The following is a 9326-nucleotide window of genomic DNA, read 5'->3' on the forward strand; positions in this document are numbered from 1 at the left end:
CATTGAAAATATGGGGCTAGAGAGGCAGCTCAGAAATTAAGAGGTTTGCTGCTCTGCAGAGGACCAAAGCTGGGTCCCCAGCTTCATGCAGGGGCATGGGGGAGAGGGGGTGCTCACAGCACCTATAACTCCAGCTCCTGGAGATCGAATGCCCTCTTCTGGTCTCCTAGGGCACCCATATACATGTGTGCATGCCCCTATACATACACATAAATTTTTAAACCTTAAAAGACTATTAAGGAGGGCTAGAGAGATGGCTCAGAGGTTAAGAGTACTCACTCACTGGTTGCTCTTTCAGAGAACCCAGGTTCAATTCCTAGCACCCATATGGCAGCTCAGAACTGTCTATATCTCTAGTTCAAGTGGATCCAACACCCTCACACAGACATACATGCAGGTGAAATACCAATGCATGTATTTATTAAAAAAAAAAAAAAAAAAAAAAAACCCTGGGCTGGAGAGATGGCTCAGAGGTTAAGAGCACTGACTGCTCTTCCAGAGGTCCTGAGTTCAATTCCCAGCAACCACATGGTGGCTCACAACCATCTATAACGAGATCTGGTGCCCTCTTCTGGCCTGCAGTCATACATGCTGTATACATAATAAATAAATAAATCTTTAAAAAAAAAAAAAAACTATTAAGGCTGGATGGTGCCGGGCGGTGGTGGTGCACGCCTTTAATCCCAGCACTCGGGAGGCAGAGCCAGGCAGATCTCTGTGAGTTCGAGGCCAGCCTGGGCTACCAAGTGAGTTCCAGGAAAAGGCGCAAAGCTACACAGAGAAACCCTGTCTCGAAAAACCAAAAAAAAAAAAAAAAAGGCTGGATGGTGTTAACATAGACCTTTAATCCCAGCATTCAGGAGGCAGAGGCAGATGGATCTCTGTGAGTTCAAGGAGAGCCTGGTCTACAAAGCAGACAGCCAGGGCTATACAGTTTGTTTTTGTCTCAAACAAACAGAAATCTATTAAAATAGAAGCTGTAAGTAAATAGAATGAAGTAATTTGAAGAGGGCATGGGGTCTTGGAGCTCACAGACAAGCACTAGGGAAACCAGAAATGTCAAGCAAGAAGGCTTATCTCTTCAACAGTTAAGTGTGTAAACCTAGTTTCTGGCCAGAAGGCTGGGAGCAGGTGTAGTTAATGGCCCAATGACCTGTGCTATCTGTAGGGCCTGGCCACACTTGAATCCCTAGGACTATTGTGTTTATCCGAGGTATTCCTCCCAAGGCCTTTGTGCTGTGGGATGGTCTATATGTCAAATTGCTCTGATTGGTCAATAAATAAAACACTGATTGGCCAGTGGCCAGGCAGGAAGTAGGTGGGACAAGGAGAGAGGAGAATTCTGGGAAGCGGAAGGCTGAGGGAGAGAGACACTGCCAGACGCCGCCATGACCATCAGCATGTGAAGATGCCGGTAAGCCACCAGCCACGTGGCAAGGTATAGATTTATGGAAATGGGTTAATTTAAGCTATAAGAACAGTTAGCAAGAAGCCTGCCACGGCCATACAGTTTGTAAGCAATATAAGTCTCTGTGTTAGCCGGGCGGTGGTGGCGCACGCCTTTAATCCCAGCACTCGGGAGGCAGAGCCAGGTGGATCTCTGTGAGTTCGAGGCCAGCCTGGGCTACCAAGTGAGCTCCAGGAAAGGCGCAAAGCTACGCAGAGAAACCCTGTCTCGAAAAACCAAAAAAAAAAAAAAAAAAAATAAGTCTCTGTGTTTACTTGGTTGGGTCTGAGCGGCTGTGGGACTGGCGGGTGACAAAGATTTGTCCTGACTGTGGGCAAGGCAGGAAAACTCTAGCTACACCTTTGTCTTGAGCACTGTTTCTCAGTCAACAGAACCCATCCTTAGGGGAGATGTCACATGTTTTTCATAGCCAGGTGACCTCTATGCTATCTCAGTCAGAGACTACACCAGATCCTGGGCCCTTAAGCCGTAGAATCCATCTTTATGGTAGAGGTCACATGTACTTTGCAAAAGAGTTTCAATGTTGTCACACCTTAAGCTTTATTGTGTACATGGGATTGAGATAATTGTTAGGAGAAAACTTTTTTCCAAAATTGTACTGTACTTAAATATGTCTAAAAAAAATTGCCTGGTATCAGACTCTAGGAGTTTGAACCAGCATCACTAAGCTGTGTTGAACTGAGTTTCTTTCTTGCCTCACACAGATCATTCCTCTGCTGGCCTCAGCATCTACAGGGACCCCCACAGTTAAATGGGGATATATAGGTTCTTCTCTAAGTTGAAGTCATTACAGAAGCCCCAAAGAAAAGGCAACAAGATTCAGAATGGGTGTCCAGGGAGAGGATTCTGGGAAGGAGGCAGAGGAAGAAGCATCAGAAACCAGTCTCTGCCTGGCCATCAATGGCCCTGGCTCTGTCTATCAGGTGTAATTGTTTTAGAACACTGGAATGTACCGAAGGTTTACAACTTCCTATGGAAGGCTTGGGAGATAAACTGCACTTAATTTGGGTAAATTCCAGCTCTTAGCACTGTAACAACTAACCATTCCTCAAGTGCAATCCCCTGGTGGGCAGCTGTACATGTTCCTGGAACACCTGCATACTCCCTGCAAAAAACACAGTGGGCAAGAATAAACCCTGTCTTCCAACAACTGTGCTTACTACTAACTGTTGCTCTGAACACAGGAGGGGCAGACAGAGACAAGCAGACATTGGTTTTGCATTTCCTTCAAATGTTGTCCTGGCTGATGTGATTTCCAATTTATTTAAAGGGCCAGTACCCTTCTTCCCTCTCCATTTTTTTCTGATTTTTATCTTTTGGGAGCTATACATTAAAGATTGGTGCATTCAAAGCATATCCAGGGAAAATAAGAATGTGACCATACATGCCCAGAGAAGGGCACAGAGACAGACCTAAAAAGGCCTTAAGTGTATATAATTTATTGATCTGTGTCACAGAGATAGCCTACAATAGAGAAACACAAAACTGAGGGAAAACATTATAAAACAAAGCAAACAGACCTAAAACCGAAAGTCCGAGGGAAGAGAGAATGAAGTTTTCCACTTGCTACATTATTAGATTCCAATGTCATTTTCAACAGTAACAAAAACAAAAATTACAAGGCATGCAGATAAACATTTGGCCCATTCAAAAAAAAAAAAAGGAGAGAGGATGGCTGTGGTGGAGTGTTGATCTAGCATGTGCAAGACCCTGGGTTCAATCCTCCAGGAAAACAAAACAAAATGCAGAGACTGGATAGTCTTTCCTTTCTGCTGGAGTGTCCTGGCTGGTTTTTATTGCAACTTGACACAAGCTAGAGTCATCAGAGAGGAAGGAGCCTCAATTGAGAAAATGTCTCAATTGAAAAAATCATAAGATCTAACTATAAGACATTTTCTTAATTAGTGATCAATGACTGAGAACTCAGCCCATGGTGGGTGGTGCCAACCCTGGGCTGGTGGTCCTGGGTTCTGTAAGAAAGCAGGCTGAGGCAGGGGTGTGTCAGCAGTGTTAGCACACACCTTTAGTCCCAGCACTTGGGAAGTAGAGGCAGGTAGATCTCTGAATTGGAGGTTAGCCTGGTCTACAGAGTGAGATCCAGGACAACCAAGGCTACCGAGAGAAACCTTGTCTCAAAAAACAAAATGAACAAATAATAATAATTTTAAAAAAGAAAAAAAGTAGGCTGAGCAAGCCAGGGGAAGCAAGCCAGTAAGCAGCATTCCTCCATGGCCTCTGCATCAGCTCCTGTCTCCAGGTTCCTGCCCTGTTTGAGTTCCTGTCCTGACTTCCTTTGATGATGAACAGTGATGTGGAAATGTAAGCCAAATAAACCCTGTCCTCCCCATCTTGATTTTTGGTGATGGTGTTTCCTTGAAGCAATAAAAACCCTAACTAAGACATGGAGTCTGTAGCCTCAAAGAAAAACCATAGAAATTTACCCAGAAAAAAAAAGAGCTACATAATTAATCTACCAAATACTTTTAAACAAATTTCTGAAAGAACTACAAGAAGATGTGAACAAAGTAAAAAAAAAAAAAAAGAGGAAGGAAAGAAAAAGTATTAAAACATAGAAACATTCGAAACATTCAATACACAGTCGCCCTAAGAGGGACTAGGGAGATGACTCAGTCCCACATGAGCATGGGAACCTGAGTTTGATCCCTGGTACCCACATCAAAAATTTTTTTAAGTCCAAAAAGTTTCCATTGTAACCCTGGTGTTACAGTATCATTGAAGGCTCATTAATTAAAACAATTACTGACCAACTGTCAAAAGAATGGAATCTGCCTCTTCTGGTTGGACTTGCCAATCACCTGGCCAAGGGACTACCCCTCAGGAAGGCTGATTCACCTTAAGCCAGGCTAAAGAGATGGGAGGAATAATTAGTCCTTTAATGTGATAATGTACTTTTCCTTCCCAGAATTCCTGCTCCTAGTGCAGTCCATACAAGCCTCCAGAATGGCACACCTTTCTCTTTTTCTTCTCTCTGTCTTTCACATGCTGGCTAGAGCCTAATTATACTCTTCCCAGTATTGGGGCTTTTTTCTTTATGCTTTCTCTGAAGCTAACCTTCTCACCATATGGCCCACCTGCATGCTTAATGCTGTCAAACAGCATGCCTCTCTCTCCCTCTTAAGTGCCCACCTATGAATCTACAATAAACTTCTCTCTTAAATTCACCCTCTGTGATCTACGAATTTCATTTTTCAAATTAAAGAAACAAAAGCCTGCAAGCCACTGGTTCAAGAGGGCTTTGGTGGCCACTGAGTCTTCTGGGACCCCAGCAGCCAAGCTGAGAAAGACAGAGCTGAGCAGATCAAAGACACACAGAGGAAGAGAATGAGGAAAGGTTAATGAGCTATCAGAGCCTACCAGACCCGTGGAACACCATAAGCAGACTCGCACAGACACAGAGGAATTCTAAAGGAAAACGAACAGGGTATCAGACAGAGGACATGAGAAGAAATAATGGCTAAAATGTGGTAAAAGTCATAAATACATATGTCCAGGAAACTCAATAAATTCCAAGGAAAGAAAATCAGAGACCCACACTAAGAAACCTTGTCATCCAATAAGACAAAAGCTAAGCTTAAGGGCAGCAGGAGAGACGTGGTTCACAGCGAGGGCCCCCGAGTATCCACTGCCTCTCACCAAAGGACAGCCAGAAAGGAGCGGCCTGCATGGGCCGAGAGCCAAAAGGAAAAACTGTCGGCTGAGAACCCTGCATCTGGAAAAAGTGTCCCTCTAAGTGAGAACGACGTTAAAACATTTCCAGATCAACAGAAGCTGAAAGATCTTGTCACCACTAAACCTGCCTCATAGAAAACGCTCCACGAAGCCCTGCAGAGTAAAAGAAAAGACATGAAACAGTGACTTAAACCACATAAACATGTCAGTGAAGGTAAACACCAAAGTTGGTATTATCGAAACAATGGTTTCCAGCCTGCTTCTTGTTTTCTATGTGATTTAGAAAATTAACACTTTTCCCCCCTCTATTCTATTTTCTTTTGCAGTGCTGGAGATTGAACTCAGAGCTTTGTACCTGCTAAGAAGTGTTCCACCATTGGCCTACCTCCCCCATCCGTACAGCATCAGCACTTGGGAAAAACAAACAATTATTAAACAGGATGTGGTGGCTCAGGGAGGCTCGCCCACCACAAGCTAACCGCCACCCTGGACTACAAGGGAGTCACGGGCCAGGCTGGGCTTCAGACTAAGACCTAACTTTAAACGGAAACCAAAACTTATTCTAAAAGCTACTATTAATACAACTTCAATTTGTAAGTATTTCATTTACTGTACAAAGAGACCTAGGCATTTCAAAGAACCTTAGCCTATAGTTCGGGTTGTATAATATATAGATACAATTTTATGATATCAATAATCAAAAAAGGATGTGGGCAGCCGGGTGGTGGTGGCACATACCTTTAATCCCAGTACTCGGGAGGCAGAGGCAGGCGGATCTTTGTGAGTTCGAGGCCAGCCTGGGCTACCAAGTGAGTTCCAGGAAAGGCGCAAAGCTACACAGAGAAACCCTGTCTCGGGAAAAAAAAAAAAAAAAAGACATAGGCAAGGCTATAAAGCAGAGGTCTATGGATCTCTACATTCAAGGCTAACATGGTCTACATAAAGAGCTCCAGGCCAGCTAAAGCTACATACTGAGACCCTATCTCTAATCCTAGCACTCGGAGGCAGAGGCAGGCAGATCTCTGAGTTCAAGGCCAGCCTGGTCTACAGAGTGAGTTCCAGGGCAGCCAGAGTAACACAAAAAAAACCCTGTCTCAAAAAACAAAGAACAAACAAGAAAAAAAAAACAAAAACCAGCAATTTTCCTTGTGATTAAGTCAGCTTTTAAATGTAAACCCCAAGCCAGCTGCAAACGCTCTGATCTACAATGGGGTACTGCCTGCAAGATGTGCTAGTGCAAGGTGATACAAAGGTTGTGGGAGAATCCAGCCCATGATTGATTTGACTTACGGCCCACTCCACAAGGTGGAACTCCTACCCAACACTGCTTGGGTGACCAAGAATCAAAGATTAGATGGCCCAGAGACCCAGGGGGAAAACAAATACTGCTGAAAAAAAGGAAACCACAGATAGCTAGACAGACACACAGACAGATAGGATAGCTGCTAATGACACTCTGCTATACTCATAGATCCGTGCCTTGCTCAGCCGTCATCAGAGAAGCCTCCTCCTGCAGCACATGGGAACAAACACAGAGACCCGCAGCCACACATGACAAAGAGAGTGAGACACCTTGGAGCAGTCAAATCCCTCCCCTCAGAGCAGGGAACCCTGTGAAGAGGAGGCGGGAAGAGCATAAGAGTCAGGAGAAACGGAGGACACCAAGGGAACAAGGCCCTCTAAATCCACATGAGCCAAGCTCCCATGAACTCAGAGACTGAATCGGCAGGCACAGGTCCCCTGTGTAGACAGTGTGGCTTCCGGTTTCATGTTTTCAGGGACTCCCGAGTGTGCGAACAAGTGGGTCTGAGTCTTGTGCCTGCTCTTAGCCCCTTCTCCCTCTGTTGGTTTGTCTTGTCCAACTCCGATGTGATAGTGTTTCTTTTATCTTCTTGTACTCTATATTGACATTTTTTTAATGAATGAATGAAAAGTAGGGTAAAGGCTAACGACTGAGCTGTCACATCTACCTGCTGGGAGGGAAAATCAGTTTTCTCCAATGAGGTGACACTGGGTAGACCAGCCACTCCAGGCCAGGCCTCACGTTCAGGAGTCGTTGGGCAATATACAATGGAGTCCACAGCTTGTGTGCGTGCGTGCGTGTGAGTGTGTGTGTGTGTGTGTGTGTGTGTGTGTGTGTGTAAGAAATTCTTTTATTTGGTTACAATTTGATGGGATTTTTTTGTGTTTGAGTGTTATTTTACTTTGTTTTCTTGGTTTTGGGGGGTTTGCTGCTTTATTGGGTGTCTTTTTGTTTGTTTTGAGAAAGAACTAAAAGTTGGGTGTATAGGGGTGAGGAGAGGATCTGGAAGAACCTGAAGGAGGAGAAGAATATGATCAAGATATATTTAATTTTTAAAATTGTTTTAAAAAATAAAAAATGCAATAAAAAAGAAAAAAGTCAGGTCTTCTAAATTTAGAGTGTTATAACTTTAGGATGTTAAATGTAATCCTCATGGCAACCACAAAGAAATAATTGTGTAATATGCTCAAAAGGAAATAAGAGAAAGAGTTAAATATTTCACTACCAAAAAAATTCACTAAACACAAAAGATGATAGTAGATGCACAGGATAGTGGAATGTAGACAATAAGGAGCAGATTAGCCATAAGACATAGAGAAAACAAATAGAAAATGGCAAAAGTAAATCCTTCTATATCAGTAATTACTTTGATGTAAACTGATCAAATTTTCTAGGTAAAGACAGAGACCAGAAGAATGAATTTTATATATGTATATGAATATGATCTGGGACCAGCAAGATGGCTCAGTGGATAAGGGCACTTGTGCAAGCCTGACAACCTGGAATGGACATAAAGGTGGAAGGAAAGGACTGACTCCAGGAAGTAATTATCTAACCTCGACACCATGGTACCTACCCCTGTACACACTCCGATAATACATATATATTATATACAGTAATATATCCATGTGCTATGTACAATTATTTCCAATCCAAAGATGCCAATACATTAAAAGTGAAACTGTGGAAAAAGCTATTCCATTCAAAGAGAAACCAAAAGATGACTGGACTGCCTAGAATCTGACTTCATATTGGCATCACTAAAAGTCTGCTAAATGAATGGACATGTCCAAACTCACTTGTTTTGAAGAATAAACAAAGTGAGTTGGTTTTCTTTGTTTTGGTTTTTAGTAGATTAAACTATGGAGTAAGAATACAAATAAAAGCCTGGCGTTGGTGGCGCATGCCTTTAATCCCAGCACTCGGGAGGCAGAGCCAGGCAGATCTCTGTGAGTTCGAGGCCAGCCTGGGCTACCAAGTGAGCTCCAGGAAAGGCGCAAAGCTACACAGAGAAACCCTGTCTCGAAAAACCAAAAAAAAAAAAAAAAAAAAAAAAAAGAATACAAATGAAAGGCAATGCAAGAAATAAAGGAATAGGAGGAAACATGAATGATAATTCAAATTGGTGCTGGATAATACTGATGGCAAGGTCTTTAGTGTAATCTTATTTAGAAGACCCTGTCAACACATATACTGAGCCATTCATAACATCCATGCGCTCTGGCCTAGTAATACAACTAGACCTAAATCCCACTTCCTAAATACTAGTCTTCCACGAAAGGGATCACGGTTCCTGCACAAACAGAAAACCCCGAGGCTGGCCCAAGCAAGACACAGTTGCCCCAGACGGCAGTGCCTCCGAAGCATCGTTCTCCAAACCAGATTCCTCTAGACTGCAGAAGGATGGGCAAACCCTGTGAGTGTTCTACACAACTCACTATTTACCGGAAGGAAGTAGTTCGCAATTACAGAGGCACCCCAGCAGCTGCCCCTCAATCTGCCATCGGCGAGCAGGGTAGCCGGGGAAGCTGGGGGTATCATTCAGTTTGGCTGGGAACCAAGCGGTTAGTGAAAAATCTCAGTTTAAGAACAGATGAGAGAGGATGTCCCAACTTGAACGGTCATGCAGAAAGGGGGCAAATTCTTCCTTTCTCTTGCCTTGTATTTTATTCGGGCCTTCAACAAATTAGATGATGCCCACCCACATTGAGGAGGGGAATGATTCTGGTGTTAATATCATCCTGAAAAAACACAGGCACACTCGAAATGTCTAGCAAAATATCTAGACATCCTGTAACCAAGTAAAGTTGACAAGACACAGGTGCTAGATGATGTGGGTTCTGACCTTGAGCTGGAGACATATCA

The 9326-nt window shown here is 43.4% G+C and overlaps 1 long non-coding RNA gene across 1 annotated transcript; it reads left to right on the plus strand.

Annotated features, from left to right (window-relative positions):
• Positions 1-1708: 1708 nt before the first annotated feature.
• Positions 1709-7229, plus strand: LOC143272306 (uncharacterized). Its single transcript, XR_013049741.1, has 3 exons — positions 1709-5372; positions 5485-5751; positions 6630-7229. It is a non-coding gene; the product is annotated as an uncharacterized LOC143272306 (long non-coding RNA).
• The last annotated feature ends 2097 nt before the right edge of the window (positions 7230-9326 follow it).

The sequence above is a fragment of the Peromyscus maniculatus genome, chromosome 3 (genome assembly GCF_049852395.1).
Source record: "Peromyscus maniculatus bairdii isolate BWxNUB_F1_BW_parent chromosome 3, HU_Pman_BW_mat_3.1, whole genome shotgun sequence".
Classification (NCBI taxonomy): domain Eukaryota; kingdom Metazoa; phylum Chordata; class Mammalia; order Rodentia; family Cricetidae; genus Peromyscus; species Peromyscus maniculatus.